Source organism: Carettochelys insculpta, chromosome 3, assembly GCF_033958435.1.
Source record: "Carettochelys insculpta isolate YL-2023 chromosome 3, ASM3395843v1, whole genome shotgun sequence".
Lineage (NCBI taxonomy): Eukaryota > Metazoa > Chordata > Testudines > Carettochelyidae > Carettochelys > Carettochelys insculpta.
The window spans coordinates 207,625,811-207,639,706 of record NC_134139.1 but is presented as its reverse complement, the minus strand read 5'-3'; the positions used below and the strand labels follow the sequence as shown (position 1 = coordinate 207,639,706).

At 50.5% G+C, this 13,896-nt stretch overlaps 1 protein-coding gene and 3 non-coding genes across 11 annotated transcripts in view; all 4 read right to left on the bottom strand.

The window, feature by feature from the left end:
• The window catches only part of OTOF (otoferlin), a 272,506-nt gene that overhangs the window by 100,628 nt on the left and 157,982 nt on the right, over nt 1-13,896 (bottom strand). The window lies entirely within an intron of this gene.
• LOC142011712 (U1 spliceosomal RNA) lies at nt 178-341 on the bottom strand. The gene has a single exon (XR_012645183.1). It is a non-coding gene; the product is annotated as a U1 spliceosomal RNA (small nuclear RNA).
• On the bottom strand, nt 4,783-4,946 carry LOC142011709 (U1 spliceosomal RNA). Its single transcript, XR_012645180.1, has one exon. It is a non-coding gene; the product is annotated as a U1 spliceosomal RNA (small nuclear RNA).
• On the bottom strand, nt 9,387-9,550 carry LOC142011715 (U1 spliceosomal RNA). The gene has a single exon (XR_012645186.1). It is a non-coding gene; the product is annotated as a U1 spliceosomal RNA (small nuclear RNA).

The following is a 13,896-nucleotide window of genomic DNA, read 5'->3' as shown; positions in this document are numbered from 1 at the left end:
CAAAAAGAAACTAAACTGTTGACAGAAATCTTCTGACAACAAAGCCTTCAGAAAAAAAAAGCACTGCAGTCTAGACTCACTTGGATACACAAACCAATCCATAACAGTTTTAAACAAGGCATTTTAGCCAACTCTATCAACTCATTCAGTCTAGTCTATTTTTGCTATACTTAGTATCAGGGGAAAGCATGAATGCAGTCCCCCACTATCACAAATTATGCAGTTGAGTTTCCCCCTTGGGGGAAATCACAGGGGTCAGCAACAACCACAGTGCAATGAAGAAGCCTCACCCTGGGAAAACCACCTTCCAGATCATGGTATTTCCCCTGCCAGGTAAGTATGAGAGACTCACCCCCACGCTGAGCTCCACCTCACGCACCCCAGGCTCTCAGCATAGGGTGGAGGTGGCCTCGGCCCTCTCACAGGCCTCATCCACACCAGCCACCACTGCCACAAGCTTCCCTGCCATGGCCCAGCCTCGCATTCATCTCCACAAAAGCCCTGGCTACCAAATTCAGGCCCTACTCAGCAGCCTGCCCCCTCTCCCACAATGCTCTGCTCACCCAGCCATCTGAAGCCATGCCATAGTCGTCTAGATTTGGAAGGAACCTTGACAGCTCCTCTGGGCCAGTCCCCTGTGTCACCCCATTGCATTTTCCTATTGCTGCGGAAGCCATCTAATGTGCCCAGTGTAGCTGTGGGCACCAAATATTGTGCTGGTGGCCCATGGGAGGTGTCTCATGATAGCTGAGGATGCCCTGAATCTAGGGATGCTACTTATAGGTCTGTGCCATGTTTGTGGGTCAACTTCATAGATTTTCAGCTCTCTAGTTGTCTTCGGAATATTGCGAGCCAAAAGTACACAACGGGAGGGGTGATTGCCACCCACGCCAGGGCACTTGATTGAGACAAAGGACAATACCCTTTGAGGGAACTGAGTCGGTCTCTTGGAAGTCATCCATTGCCACTTGGCCGCAACAGCCTACCTGGGGCTGGTGACTTTAGGACCCTCAGGGGCTTGATGACAAGGAGAAAGGTTTTACTGCCTGGACACAAGACACTTCCAGGAGGTAGACCGAGCAGCATCCATCTTCTATTTCATCTTGATACTCTGGTCTGGGTCCTGTTTCCAGGGATCCGTTTTCGAGCAGGCTGACTTCAGCTCGCCAGATCTCCACTTCTCCAGGAAGCAAAGATACGGAGCCTGAAATCGTTTCCCTTATGGGGTGGACTTTCAGAGACTTTCAAAAATCAGCAAAGAACACCGCTGGCCGGCATCAATAGCCCTAATGGACGGATGTCAAGTATTGCTTTCACCATTTTTCTCTCCAAACCTCTTCTTTCTTTTGTATTCCTAAACCTTTAGCTCTTAGATCTGAAGGACTGGCACACGTGGCGATTCGGGTTAGATCCACGTATGTAGTGACTCGAGACTGCGGCCGGGCCCTTCGGGCCCAGAAGAATCCGTCTGCTCTTGGGTGAAATAGGTTTCAAAACCTTTCGCCTGAGTTGGGCTTGTTTGGTCTGGGCTGCTGGAGCAGCTGAGAAGTGTGTGGGTTTACTTATTTGGCACCTGGCTGGCTGCTGGAGCTGGCAGGGCTACTTTTGTGGCTGATTGCATTTGCCTTAGTGAAAAGGAAATCCCAGCCTGGGGCTGAAAGTAGCTTGATTTTAAGTCAACCTCCCCTGGGTAGATTTCTCTAGCTGTGCCTGGAAACCCCCTCATATCACACCCTGTCCTCAGGGCACAACCAAGCACCAGTTACACCTGCCCTGAGAGGTGCTTTTCTAACCTGCTCTTCAAAATCTCCAGCGATGGGATTTCACAACCTCCCCAGGTAATTGACTCCAGCGTTTATCCACCCTGACAGGAAGGAAGTTTTCCCTAATTCCCAACCTAAAGCTCCCTTGCGTCAATTTCAGCCCATTGCCTCTTCTGGCCTCAGTGGCCAAGGAGAAGAAGTTTCCTCCTCCTCCACCTCGGATCACCCTTGTAGCTACGTGAACGCTCTCATCGTGTCCCTTGCCAGCCCTCTCTTTTGCAGACTAAACAATCAGACTTTTCCCACCCTCATAGGTCACGTTCTCTGGATTTTTAATCATTTTTATTCGTCTTCTTTGGACTTCTTCCAATTTCTCCAGATCTCTCCTAACACGTGGCCCCCAGAACTGGACACTCCACTTGAGGCCTCATCAGCACAGAGCACAACAAAAGATTGACCGCTCCAGTCTCGCTCGCAATGCTGCTCTTAATCAAGCCCAGGACGCGATGGGTTTTTTTAGAATCAGTGCCACACTGGGGTGATTCCTCTTCAGCTTGGACTCCACTACCAGCCTCCATCCCTTTCGGAGCGCTCCTCCCCAGACGGTCACTTCCCATTCCATAGCTATGCAAAAACGGATCCTTCCTCAGTGCCTGCTCCTGCTGCTGGACAGCCCCCACCAGGCCTTTCAGCAGCCCTTTGGAGCTGCTGCAGCTCAAGCAGCTGCTGGCGCTGCTCTGCCACCCGCATGAGGCGGGAACACAACTCCACAGACGGCAACGGGACTTCAAGCCCCCTGTCGTCCTCCAGCCCAGAGGCAGCCTCAGCAGCGCCGAGTAGAGGAGAAGAATCACTTCCCCCATCTGCTGGCAAAGCTCCTCCTAATGCACCCCAATATGTCTTGCGCCTCCTTGGATACGGGGGCACTCTCTTGGCTCATGGCCAGCTTCTCAGCCCCCCTCAGCCCCAGCTCCATTTTGGCTGCACTGCAACTTAGCCAGTCACTTCCCAGCCTCTAACAATGCTTACAATTCCTCCCTCCCAAGTGCACGACTCTGCCCTTGACCTTCTTCCACCTCAGCAGATTCCGATTGACCCACTGCTCCAATTGGCCGAGGACACTCTGCACCTCACCGCTGTCAGCCAGCGTAACTACCTCTCCGCCTACTTGGAATCATCCAGTCCATTCTCCGCGTCATCAATGAAGATGTTTAGATCTTGGCATAAAAAGGACGCTTCTTAAGTTTGCAGATGATCCCAAGTTGGGAGGGGTTGCAACTGCTTTGGAGGAGAGGGTCGTCATTCCAAATGATCTGGATAAATTGGACAAATAGTCTGAGGTAAACAGGATGAAGTTTAATAAGGACAAATGCAAAGTGCTCCACTTGGGAAGGAACAATCCGTTTCACACATACAGAATGGGGAGAGGCTGTCTAGGAACGACTCCAGCAGAACAGGATCTAGGGATTATCGTGGACCACAAGCTAAATATGAGTCAACAGTGTGATGCCTTTGCAAAAAAAAGCCAACATGAATCTGGGACGCATTAACAAGTGTGTTGTGAAGAAAACAAGAGAAATCATTCTTTCGCTCTACTCTGCGCTGGTTAGGCCTCAGCTGGAGGATTGTGTCCAGTTCTGGGCACCGCAGTTCAAAAAAGATGTGCGGAAATTAGAGAGGGTCGAGAAAAGAGCGACAAGAATGATTCAAGGTCTCGAGAATGTGACCTATGAAAAAAGGTTGAAACAATTGGGCTTGTTTAGTTTGGAAAAGAGACGATTGAAGGGAGACATGATAGCGGTTTTCAGGTATCTAAAAGGGAGTCATAAGGAAGAAGGAGAAAACTTGTTCTTCTTGGCCTCTGAGGATAGAACAAGAGGCAACGGGCTTAAACTGCAGCAAGGGAGGTTTAGGTTGGACATTAGGAAAAAGTTCCTAACTGTCAGGGCGGTCAATCAGTGGACTAAATTGCCAAGGGAGGTTGTGGAATCCCCATCACTGGAGATATTTAAGAACAGGTTAGATAGATGTCTCTCAGCGATGGTTTAGATAGTACTTGGTCCTGCCATTGGGGCAGGGGGCTGGACTCGATGGCCTCTCGAGGTCCCTTCCAGTCCTAGGATTCTAGGATTCTCTGCTTCTATGTTCAACAGCCCCAGCCCCGCGGCTAAAACCGGGGCACTCCACTTACTACCCGCCAAGGGCTACGCTAGAGACTTTTGGAGACACCGCTAGGGTTTAGGCTACAAAACTCGCAGGTCGTCCACAACCAACGTGCCTTTTGTCAACAGAAATTGGCAACAGAAAGCCGTCCGTGTAGATGCTCCGGAGGACTTTTTTTGGCCACGGAGCGATCAAAGGATCCATCTGCTCTTACGCGTAGACACAATCTGTCAACAGAAGATTTGGCGATACGTCTCTTGCGACACTAAGCACTCTTGAGAGATGCTTCTAGCGTAGACGTAGCCTCAGCTACTAGGCTAAGTCTAGACTAGAGGGTTTTGTCGGCAAAAGGGGCATTTTGTCCACAAAACCGGGGAGCTCCCAAATTCCCAAGGCTTTCTGTCAACTGGAAGTCCACAGAAAATGGCACTTTTGTCAACAGCCGCACGCCGCTCCTCCTCACAAGCAATAACGCTGCTGACCACAGACATCTGGCCACAGGAAGCTACTCTGGATGTGCCAACAGGCCCTCTCTCCATAGTCAGGGCTTGCAGGACACCAGACAGCCCTAGCTGCTATGTTTCCACTTGGCTGTTTTGTCTAGACAAGGGTCAAGCAGGCCAGCTGCCCACCATCAACAGAGAAGATCTCTTTTGTCCTCCCATTCACAAGAAGAAACTAAATTGTTGACAGAAGTTTTCTTGCAAAGTACCTTGCAACAAAGCCTTCAGGAGAAAAAGCATTGCAGTATAGACTCACTTGGATACACAAACCAATCCATAACAGTTGCAAAGAAAGCATTCTAGCCTGTTCTATCAACTCATCCAGTCTGGTCTATTTTTGTCATACTTAGTATCAGGGGAAAGCACCAATGCAGTCCCCCACTACCACAAATTATGCAGTTGAGTTTTCCCCTTGGGGGAAATCACAGGGGTCAGCAACAACCACAGTGCAATGGAGAAGCCTCACCCTGGGAAAACCACCTTCCAGATCATGGTATTTCCCCTGCCAGGTAAGTATGAGAGACTCACCCCCACGCTGAGCTCCACCTCACGTACCCCAGGCTCTCAGCAAAGGGTGGAGGTGGCCTCGGCCCTCTCACAGGCCTCATCCACACCAGCCATCACTGCCACAAGCTTCCCTGCCATGGCCCAGCCTAGCATTCATCTCCACAAAAGCCCTGGCTACCAAATTCAGGCCCTACTCAGCAGCCTGCCCCCTCTCCCACAATGCTCTGCTCACCCAGCCATCTGAAGCCATGCCGTGGTCGTCTAGATTTGGAAGGAACCTTGACAGCTCCTCTGGGCCAGTCCCCTGTGTCACCCGATTGCATTTTCCTATTGCTGCGGAAGCCATCTGATGTGCCCAGTGTAGCTGTTGGTCTCAAATATTGTACTGGCGGCCCCTGGGAGGTGTCTCATGATAGCTGAGGATGCCCTGAATCGAGGGATGCTACTTATAGGTCTGTGCCATGTTTGTGGGTCAACTTCATAGATTTTTAGCTCTCTAGTTGTCTGCGGAATATTGCGAGCCAAAAGTACACAACGGGAGGGGTGATTGCCACCCACGCCAGGGCACTTGATTGAGACAAAGGACAATACCCTTCGAGGGAACTGAGTCTGTCTCTTGGAAGTCATCCATTGCCACTTGGCCGCAACAGCCTACCTGGGGCTGGTGACTTTAGGACCCTCAGGGGCTTGATGACAAGGAGAAAGGTTTTACTGCCTGGACACAAGACACTTCCAGGAGGTAGACCTAGCAGCATCCATCTTCTATTTCATCTTGATACTTTGGTCTGGGTCCTGTTTCCAGGGATCCGTTTTCTAGCAGGCTGACTTCAGCTCGCCGGATCTCCACTTCTGCAGGAAGCAAAGATATGGAGCCTGAAATTGTTTCCCTGATGGGGTGGACTTTCAGAGACTTTCAAGAATCAGGAAAGAACACCGCTGGCCGGCATCAATAGCCCTAATGGATGGATGTGAAGTATTGCTTTCACCATTTTTCTCTCCAAACCTCTTCTTTCTTTTGTATTCCTAAACCTTTAGCTCTTAGATCTGAAGGACTGGCACACGTGGCGATTTGGGTTAGATCCATATATGAAGTGACTTGAGACTGCGGCCGGGCCCTTCGGGCTTAGAAGAATCCGTCTGCCCTTCGGTGAAATAGCTTTGAAAACCTTTCGCCTGAGTTAGGCTTGTTTGGTCTGGGCTGCTGGAGCAGCTGAGAAGTGTGTGGGTTTACTTATTTGGCACCTGGCTGGCCGCTGGAGCTGGCAGGGCTACTTTTGTGGCTGATTGCATTTGCCTTAGTGAAAAGGATATCTCAGCCTGGGGCTGAAAGTAGCTTGATTTTAAGTCAACCTCCCCTGGGTAGATTTCTCTAGCTGTGCCTGGAAACCCCCTCATATCACACCCTGTCCTCAGGGCACCACCAAGCACCAGTTACACCTGCCCTGAGAGGTGCTTTTCTAACCTGCTCTTCAAAATCTCCAGCGATGGGATTCCACAACCTCCCCGGGCAATTGACTCCAGCGTTTAACCACCCTGACAGGAAGGAAGTTTTCCCTAATGCCCAACCGAAAGCTCCCTTGCGTCAATTTCAGCCCATTGCCTCTTCTAGCCTCAGCGGCCAAGGAGAAGAAGTTTCCTCCTCCTCCACCTAGGATCACCCTTGTAGCTACGTGAATGCTCTCATCGTGTCCCTTCCCAGCCCTCTCTTTTCCAGACTAAACAATCAGACTTTTCCCACCCTCATAGGTCACGTTCTCTGGATTTTTAATCATTTTTATTCGTCTTCTTTGGACTTCTTCCAATTTCTCCAGATCTCTCCTAACACGTGGCCCCCAGAACCGGACACTCCACTTGGGGCCTCATCAGCACAGAGCACAACAAAAGATTGACCGCTCCAGTCTCGCTCGCAATGCTGCTCTTAATAAAGCCCAGGACGCGATGGGTTTTTTTAGAATCAGTGCCACACTGGGGTGATTCCTCTTCAGCTTGGACTCCACTACCAGCCTCCATCCCTTTCGGAGTGCTCCTCCCCAGACCGTCACTTCTCATTCCATAGCTATGCAAAAACGGATCCTTCCTCAGTGCCTGCTCCTGCTGCTGGACAGCCCCCGCCAGGCCTTTTAGCAGCCCTTTGGAGCTGCTGCAGCTCAAGCAGCTGCTGGCGCTGCTCTGCCACCCGCATGAGGCGGGAACACAACTCCACAGACGGCAACGGGACTTCAAGCCCCCTGTCGTCCTCCAGCCCAGAGGCAGCCTCAGCAGCGCCGAGTAGAAGAGAAGAATCACTTCCCCCATCTGCTGGCAAAGCTCCTCCTAATGCACCCCAATATGTCTTGCGCCTCCTTGGATACGGGGGCACTCTCTTGGCTCATGGCCAGCTTCTCAGCCCCCCTCAGCCCCAGCTCTATTTTGGCTGCACTGCAACTTAGCCAGTCACTTCCCAGCCTCTAACAATGCTTGCAATTCCTACCTCCCAAGTGCAGGACTCTGCCCTTGACCTTCTTCCACCTCAGCAGATTCCGATTGACCCACTGCTCCAATTGGCCAAGGACACTCTGTACCTCACCGCTGTCAGCCAGCGTAACTACCTCTCCGCCTACTTCGAATCATCCAGTCCATTCTCCGCGTCATCAATGAAGATGTTTAGATCTTGGCATAAAAAGGACGCTTCTTAAGTTTGCAGATGATCCCAAGTTGGGAGGGGTTGCAACTGCTTTGGAGGAGAGGGTCGTCATTCCAAATGATCTGGATAAATTGGACAAATAGTCTGAGGTAAAGAGGATGAAGTTTAATAAGGACAAATGCAAAGTGCTCCACTTGGGAAGGAACAATCCGTTTCACACATACAGAATGGGGAGAGGATGTCTAGGAAGGACTCCAGCAGAACAGGAGCTAGGGATTATCGTGGACCACAAGCTAAATATGAGTCAACAGTGTGATGCCTTTGCAAAAAAAAGCCAACATGAATCTGGGACGCATTAACAAGTGTGTTGTGAAGAAGACAAGAGAAGTCATTCTTTCGCTCTACTCTGCGCTGGTTAGGCCTCAGCTGGAGGATTGTGTCCAGTTCTGGGCACCGCAGTTCAAAAAAGATGTGCGGAAACTAGAGAGGGTCCATAAAAGAGCGACAAGAATGATTCAAGGTCTCGAGAATGTGACCTATGAAAAAGGTTGAAACAATTGGGCTTGTTTAGTTTGGAAAAGAGACGATTGAAGGGAGACATGATAGCGGTTTTCAGGTATCTAAAAGGGAGTCATAAGGAAGAAGGAGAAAACTTGTTCTTCTTGGCCTCTGAGGATAGAACAAGAGGCAACGGGCTTAAACTGCAGCAAGGGAGGTTTAGGTTGGACATTAGGAAAAAGTTCCTAACTGTCAGGGCGGTCAATCAGTGGACTAAATTGCCAAGGGAGGTTGTGGAATCCCCATCACTGGAGATATTTAAGAACAGGTTAGATAGATGTCTCTCAGCGATGGTTTAGATAGTACTTGGTCCTGCCATTGGGGCAGGGGGCTGGACTCGATGGCCTCTCGAGGTCCCTTCCAGTCCTAGGATTCTAGGATTCTCTGCTTCTATGTTCAACAGCCCCAGCCCCGCGGCTAAAACCGGGGCACTCCACTTACTACCCGCCAAGGGCTACGCTAGAGACTTTTGGAGACACCGCTAGGGTTTAGGCTACAAAACTCGCAGGTCGTCCACAACCAACGTGCCTTTTGTCAACAGAAATTGGCAACAGAAAGCCGTCCGTGTAGACGCTCCGGAGGACTTTTTTTAGCCACGGAGCGATCAAAGGATCCATCTGCTCTTACGCGTAGACACAATCTGTCGACAGAAGATTTGGCGGTACGTCTCTTGCGACACTAAGCACTCTTGAGAGATGCTTCTAGCGTAGACGTAGCCTCAGCTACTAGGCTAAGTCTAGACTAGAGGGTTTTGTCGGCAAAAGGGGCATTTTGTCCACAAAACCGGGGAGCTCCCAAATTCCCAAGGCTTTCTGTCAACTGGAAGTCCACAGAAAATGGCACTTTTGTCAACAGCCGCACGCCGCTCCTCTTCACAAGCAATAACGCTGCTGACCACAGACATCTGGCCACAGGAAGCTACTCTGGATGTGCCAACAGGCCCTCTCTCCATAGTCAGGGCTTGCAGAACACCAGACAGCCCTAGCTGCTATCTTTCCACTTGGCTGTTTTGTCTAGACAAGGGTCAAGCAGGCCAGCTGCCCACCATCAACAGAGAAGATCTCTTTTGTCCTCCCATTCACAAGAAGAAACTAAATTGTTGACAGAAGTTTTCTTGCAAAGTACCTTGCAACAAAGCCTTCAGGAGAAAAAGCATTGGAGTATAGATTCACTTGGATACACAAACCAATCCATAACAGTTGTAAAGAAAGCATTCTAGCCTGTTTTATCAACTCATCCAGTCTGGTCTATTTTTGTCATACTTAATATCAGGGGAAAGCACAAATGCAGTCCCCCACTGCCACAAATTATGCAGTTGAGTTTTCCCCTTGGGGGAAGTCACAGGGGTCAGCAACAACCACAATGCAATGGAAAAGCCTCACCCTGGGAAAACCACCTTCCCAATCATGGTATTTCACCTGCCAGGTAAGTATGAGAGACTCACCCCCACGCTGAGCTCCACCTCACGCACCCCAGGCTCTCAGCATAGGGTGGAGGTGGCCTCGGCCCTCTCACAGGCCTCATCCACACCAGCCACCACTGCCACAAGCTTCCCTGCCATGGCCCAGCCTCGCATTCATCTCCACAAAAGCCCTGGCTACCAAATTCAGGCCCTACTCAGCAGCCTGCCCCCTCTCCCACAATGCTCTGCTCACCCAGCCATCTGAAGCCATGCCGTGGTCGTCTAGATTTGGAAGGAACCTTGACAGCTCCTCTGGGCCAGTCCCCTGTGTCACCCAATTGCATTTTCCTATTGCTGCGGAAGCCATCTAATGTGCCCAGTGTAGCTGTTGGTCTCAAATATTGTACTGGCGGCCCCTGCGAGGTGTCTCATGATAGCTGAGGATGCCCTGAATCGAGGGATGCTACTTATAGGTCTGTGCCATGTTTGTGGGTCAACTTCATAGATTTTTAGCTCTCTAGTTGTCTGCGGAATATTGCGAGCCAAAAGTACACAACGGGAGGGGTGATTGCCACCCACGCCAGGGCACTTGATTGAGACAAAGGACAATACCCTTCGAGGGAACTGAGTCTGTCTCTTGGAAGTCATCCATTGCCACTTGGCCGCAACAGCCTACCTGGGGCTGGTGACTTTAGGACCCTCAGGGGCTTGATGACAAGGAGAAAGGTTTTACTGCCTGGACACAAGACACTTCCAGGAGGTAGACCTAGCAGCATCCATCTTCTATTTCATCTTGATACTTTGGTCTGGGTCCTGTTTCCAGGGATCCGTTTTCTAGCAGGCTGACTTCAGCTCGCCGGATCTCCACTTCTGCAGGAAGCAAAGATATGGAGCCTGAAATCGTTTCCCTTATGGGGTGGACTTTCAGAGACTTTCAAGAATCAGCAAAGAACACCGCTGGCCGGCATCAATAGCCCTAATGGACGGATGTCAAGTATTGCTTTCACCATTTTTCTCTCCAAACCTCTTCTTTCTTTTGTATTTCTAAACCTTTAGCTCTTAGATCTGAAGGACTGGCACACGTGGCGATTTGGGTTAGATCCAAATATGAAGTGACTTGAGACTGCGGCCGGGCCCTTCGGGCTTAGAAGAATCCGTCTGCCCTTCGGTGAAATAGCTTTGAAAACCTTTCGCCTGAGTTAGGCTTGTTTGGTCTGGGCTGCTGGAGCAGCTGAGAAGTGTGTGTGTTTACTTATTTGGCACCTGGCTGGCCGCTGGAGCTGGCAGGGCTACTTTTGTGGCTGATTGCATTTGCCTTAGTGAAAAGGATATCTCAGCCTGGGGCTGAAAGTAGCTTGATTTTAAGTCAACCTCCCCTGGGTAGATTTCTCTAGCTGTGCCTGGAAACCCCCTCATATCACACCCTGTCCTCAGGGCACCACCAAGCACCAGTTACACCTGCCCTGAGAGGTGCTTTTCTAACCTGCTCTTCAAAATCTCCAGCGATGGGATTCCACAACCTCCCCGGGCAATTGACTCCAGCGTTTAACCACCCTGACAGGAAGGAAGTTTTCCCTAATGCCCAACCGAAAGCTCCCTTGCGTCAATTTCAGCCCATTGCCTCTTCTAGCCTCAGCGGCCAAGGAGAAGAAGTTTCCTCCTCCTCCACCTAGGATCACCCTTGTAGCTACGTGAACGCTCTCATCGTGTCCCTTCCCAGCCCTCTCTTTTCCAGACTAAACAATCAGACTTTTCCAACCCTCATAGGTCACGTTCTCTGGATTTTTAATCATTTTTATTCGTCTTCTTTGGACTTCTTCCAATTTGTCCAGATCTCTCCTAACACGTGGCCCCCAGAACCGGACACTCCGCTTGAGGCCTCATCAGCACAGAGCACAACAAAAGATTGACCGCTCCAGTCTCGCTCGCAATGCTGCTCTTAATCAAGCCCAGGACGCTATGGGTTTTTTTAGAATCAGTGCCACACTGGGGTGATTCCTCTTCAGCTTGGACTCCACTACCAGCCTCCATCCCTTTCGGAGCGCTCCTCCCCAGACGGTCACTTCCCATTCCATAGCTATGCAAAAACGGATCCTTCCTCAGTGCCTGCTCCTGCTGCTGGACAGCCCCCGCCAGGCCTTTCAGCAGCCCTTTGGAGCTGCTGCAGCTCAAGCAGCTGCTGGCGCTGCTCTGCCACCCGCATGAGGCAGGAACACAACTCCACAGACGGCAACGGGACTTCAAGCCCCCTGTCGTCCTCCAGCCCAGAGGCAGCCTCAGCAGCGCCGAGTAGAGGAGAAGAATCACTTCCCCCATCTGCTGGCAAAGCTCCTCCTAATGCACCCCAATATGTCTTGCACCTCCTTGGATACGGGGGCACTCTCTTGGCTCATGGCCAGCTTCTCAGCCCCCCTCAGCCCCAGCTCTATTTTGGCTGCACTGCAACTTAGCCAGTCACTTCCCAGCCTCTAACAATGCTTGCAATTCCTCCCTCCCAAGTGCAGGACTCTGCCCTTGACCTTCTTCCACCTCAGCAGATTCCGATTGACCCACTGCTCCAATTGGCCGAGGACACTCTGCACCTCACCGCTGTCAGCCAGCGTAACTACCTCTCCGCCTACTTGGAATCATCCAGTCCATTCTCCGCGTCATCAATGAAGATGTTTAGATCTTGGCATAAAAAGGACGCTTCTTAAGTTTGCAGATGATCCCAAGTTGGGAGGGGTTGCAACTGCTTTGGAGGAGAGGGTCGTCATTCCAAATGATCTGGATAAATTGGACAAATAGTCTGAGGTAAACAGGATGAAGTTTAATAAGGACAAATGCAAAGTGCTCCACTTGGGAAGGAACAATCCGTTTCACACATACAGAATGGGGAGAGGCTGTCTAGGAACGACTCCAGCAGAACAGGATCTAGGGATTATCGTGGACCACAAGCTAAATATGAGTCAACAGTGTGATGCCGTTGCAAAAAAAAGCCAACATGACTCTGGGACGCATTAACAAGTGTGTTGTGAAGAAGACAAGAGAAGTCATTCTTTCGCTCTACTCTGAGCTGGTTAGGCCTCAGCTGGAGGATTGTGTCCAGTTCTGGGCACCGCAGTTCAAAAAAGTTGTGCGGAAACTAGAGAGGGTCGAGAAAAGAGCGACAAGAATGATTCAAGGTCTCGAGAATGTGACCTATGAAAAAAGGTTGAAACAATTGGGCTTGTTTAGTTTGGAAAAGAGACGATTGAAGGGAGACATGATAGCGGTTTTCAGGTATCTAAAAGGGAGTCATAAGGAAGAAGGAGAAAACTTGTTCTTCTTGGCCTCTGAGGATAGAACAAGAGGCAACGGGCTTAAACTGCAGCAAGGGAGGTTTAGGTTGGACATTAGGAAAAAGTTCCTAACTGTCAGGGCGGTCAATCAGTGGACTAAATTGCCAAGGGAGGTTGTGGAATCCCCATCACTGGAGATATTTAAGAACAGGTAAGATAGATGTCTCTCAGCGATGGTTTAGATAGTACTTGGTCCTGCCATTGGGGCAGGGGGCTGGACTCGATGGCCTCTCGAGGTCCCTTCCAGTCCTAGTAGTCTAGGATTCTCTGCTTCTATGTTCAACAGCCCCAGCCCCGCGGCTAAAACCGGGGCACTCCACTTGCTGGCCGCCAAGGGCTACGCCAGAGACTTTTGGAGACACCGCTAGGGTTTGGGCTACAAAACTCGCAGGTCGTCCACAACCAACGTGCCTTTTGTCAACAGAAATTGGCAACAGAAAGCCGTCCGCGTAGACTCTCTGGAGGACTTTGTTTGGCCACGGAGCGGATCAAAGGATCCATCCGCTCTTACGCGTAGACACGATCTGTCGACAGAAGATTTGGCGGTATGTCTCTTGCGACACTAAGTACTCTTGAGAGATGCTTCTAGCGTAGACGTAGCCTCAGCTACTAGGCTAAGTCTAGACTAGAGGGTTTTGTTGGCAAAAGGGGCATTTTGTCCACAAAACCGGGGAGCTCCCAAATTCCCAAGGCTTTCTGTCAACTGGAAGTCCACAGAAAATGGCACTTTTGTCAACAGCCGCACGCCGCTCCTCCTCACAAGCAATAACGCTGCTGTCCACAGACATCTGGCCACAGGAAGCTACTCTGGACGTGCCAACAGGCCCTCTCTCCATAGTCAGGGCTTGCAGGACACCAGACAGCCCTAGCTGCTATGTTTCCACTTGGCTGTTTTGTCTAGACAAGGGCCAAGCAGGCCAGCTGCCCACCATCAACAGAGAAGATCTCTTTTGTCCTCCCATTCACAAAAAGAAACTAAATTGTTGACAGAAATCTTCTGACAACAAAGCCTTCAGAAAAAAAAAGCACTGCAGTCTACACTCACTTGGATACACAA